Below are 3,323 nucleotides of genomic sequence, written 5' to 3'. Positions count from 1 at the left end.
TAAAAATATGTTTACTTCCTGAATTTAAGAGCAGGCAAGGTCAGAAGTTATATTAATTATTTGGGGATGAGCTCATTTGGTCAAATGTCATCAAATAATGTTCTGAGAGCTAAAAATTAGTCAAATTATTGGCTTAACTAAAATGCCTAGTGGGTTTTGTTCAGTCACAGACAGTTGATCTGGTAGGCCTAGTTGATGGTGTTCTAATTAATGCATTATAATAGTCAATCAAAAATTACTTACTGGGCACCGATCAGGTACATTACACTGATACTCAGTAGGGAGCCAAGAGGAAATCACCCACTAAGACATTAGCTAAATGAAGACATATACTGAGCAACCATAAACTGCAAGCTAATGAGGTAGACATTTGTCATTATGAAGTATCAACCTGTAACTATGGAATTGAATGACCAAAAGCACAGATGTGTTCTGGATCACCCAACCAAGCGGAGAGCTGTCTCTGCCCGAGAGAATAGGGAAGATATAGAAATTAAGGCTGGCAGTGAAATGACCACATAGCCTGCATATTCTCAAAGGGAGGCACTCCATCAATGGCTGTATTAGAATTATCTGGGGATAGGGTGCTTGTACAAAGTTAGATTCCTGGGAGCCACCTGAGACCTAATTAATGCAAATCCAGCACGCACATTTTAAATAAGCTCTTCAGTCAATTCTGAATTAGGTGGTGTATAGTTCACACATTGAGGAACACACTTTATGATTTCACATAGAACCCGAGGTCTATACCATCTTTCCTGTTTGTTTTGGTAAAGTATAAGTTAAATGCATTTTTAATGTTATGTAAGGCTATATAGAGGTATAAGAATTCAGAACTAAGAGATCATTTTCAGATATTATTTCTATTATTATTTGTCATATTTCCTTAAATCAGAAGTTGCAAACTGGTAGACTGCTGGCCAGATGTGGTCCATGGGTGGTTTTGTAAATTGGCCCAAATAGTATTTTTAAAATTGTCAACATTAAGCATTAGAAGATGATACATCAAAATTTGAAATTCTAATTTCTCTTTAAAAGTCGGATGACCTGACAGCAATGGACCCAATTCCCAAATGGCCTCAGTCAGCCAAAATTAAAAGGCAGCTGCCCCTTTCGATGGCCAGTTTGCCATAATCCCATGGCTCTAGATCATCTCACTGACACCATGGCCAAGTGTCAGGTGCCATTTGTCACCATGATGCTTCAGATGCTTTCTTCCACCCAGCCCTCTTGACTCATTTATATCACCTGTCTACCTCCTCTAGGCACTGGAGTTTGTGACCCCTGTCTTAAGGGTACTTCAAAACCAATTGCTTTTGAACAGTATTTGATGATGAAGACAGATATTCCACGTTCAGACTTGTTCTGCTGCATTCCCCTGGGATGCCCACACTCTGCTCCTGGGCAGAATCTGGGCTAATTCATTTAAAGAATGCCCATTAGTCAAAAGAAGGTCCAATCTAACTCAAGTCTTTCTGAGAAGCTACACAATTTGCCACGTCTAATTGATGTGCATATTTTATTTTGTGAGTATTTTTTACAGCAAAAAATATACTGCATACAGAGACTGTATATATGCAATACTTGTATACTGTATATGTGCATGTATGTATACTGTATACTGTATATATGCATACATACTACTGTATATACGCAGTAGTTTACTGACTACTTCTTGGTTCTATTTTCTTCCTTCCAAAATATAACAAAACTATATAGTTTATTCATTCCATTTTTCTACACTATCAAAGTTTTAATTAAACTTAAGTGAATTTTTAAACATTAAATGTTTTATAGAACTGTTTTATAGAAAACACAGTTATAGTATTTTACCAAAAAGCAAATTAAATAATAATTTTAAAAATCCCTCTAAAAATTCATCTTAAATCAATCACATGTGTTTAACAACCCAAGAATATTCAACGGGCAACGTGTCCTATATTTCTTTCATTTCATAAGAAATACAGTTAAAATGTTTCATATGATTTCTCAGTAGGGTCTTGAAAATTAAACAACATGTCGCCTTTTCACAAGAGTAAATATAACCTGGCACCGGAACAAGACTTTCCCTTCATTATTTTTACTCAATTGATTATGTGCACTGAAAATGTCTCAAGAAAATTCAAGGTAAAAATCTGTTGATAGAGCCGGCTCCGTGGCTTAGCGGTTAAGTGTGCGCGCTCTGATGCTGGCGGCCCGGGTTCGGATCCCGGGCACGCCCCAAGGCACCACTTCTCCGTCCAACGCGAGGCCGAGTCCCACGTACAGCAACTAGAAGGATGTGAACCTATGACATACAACTATCTACTGGGGCTTTGGGGGGAAAAAAAATGAATAAATAAAATCTTTAAAAAAAAAAAAAATCTGTTGATAAAATATTAAGTCGAGGTTTAAGTTTGCAAACCACATGTTATGGTAGTGTTTTCCCCTTGCAATTCACGTCCCTCTTTTAGCCAGGGCAGCTGAAGATCTGTGGAGGAATTCATGGTGATTTAGGTTTGGGTTCCAAATCTCTCACTTTTTGTCTGTGTGAACTTGAACTAGTCACTATTCTGAGGAGTCTGAACTAGTCACTAAGTCTGAGCTCCTTATCCATAAAACGGGATAATAATCCTACTTCATAGACTCATTAGGAGGATAAATGTAGTTTGATGGATAAAGTACGTGGCACAGATTCAATAAACGATAGGCTTTATTTTAATCAGTGGGGGTGATTCTTTTTCTGATATTGACTAAATGGTATTTCGTAGGACCTGAAAAAACTCCCCCAAAAAGTAAGTAGTAAACCCTTGTTTCAATTTTTCTTTTAAGGAGTCTTATTTACCCAACAAAAGAAAAGGCAAATGAGTCTATTATCTATGACAGAGCATTGTTTAGGCTAATAGACAGTCATCACTCCTACCTAAGACTCTTGTTGAATCTTACATTTCTCAGTTGCATGTTCTAAAGAAGTCCACAGAAAAGTAAATATTTCTTTTAAAAATTAACTTTTACTTTTGAAAGTAAGATCAGAGAAGCTATTAGCATAGAACAACAAAAAAAAAAAGTTGCCAGAAAGTTAGCTGATGTTCCAAAGAATGGTGTTGAAGAAATGGAGCCTGTTAACTGGTCCAAGGAGGTGGGCCCACAGCACCCCCACTATCAGTTGGACCTTTCCTCCTCTTCCTCTTGGCTTCTGACACCCCCATCCTCTTGTATCTCTGCCACCCAAGCTCTTGATTTTCCTCCCCAAAGCAGAAAATGGAATATGAATGATGGAAAGGTTGATATTATAGTTAAAATTCCTTTTTGAGCCCTTACCATGTGCCAGTCACTAAGATACA

The sequence above is a fragment of the Ceratotherium simum genome, chromosome 37 (genome assembly GCF_057802395.1).
Source record: "Ceratotherium simum simum isolate JZ-2026a chromosome 37, ASM5780239v1, whole genome shotgun sequence".
NCBI lineage: Eukaryota > Metazoa > Chordata > Mammalia > Perissodactyla > Rhinocerotidae > Ceratotherium > Ceratotherium simum.
Note: the sequence above shows the minus strand (reverse complement) of the source record.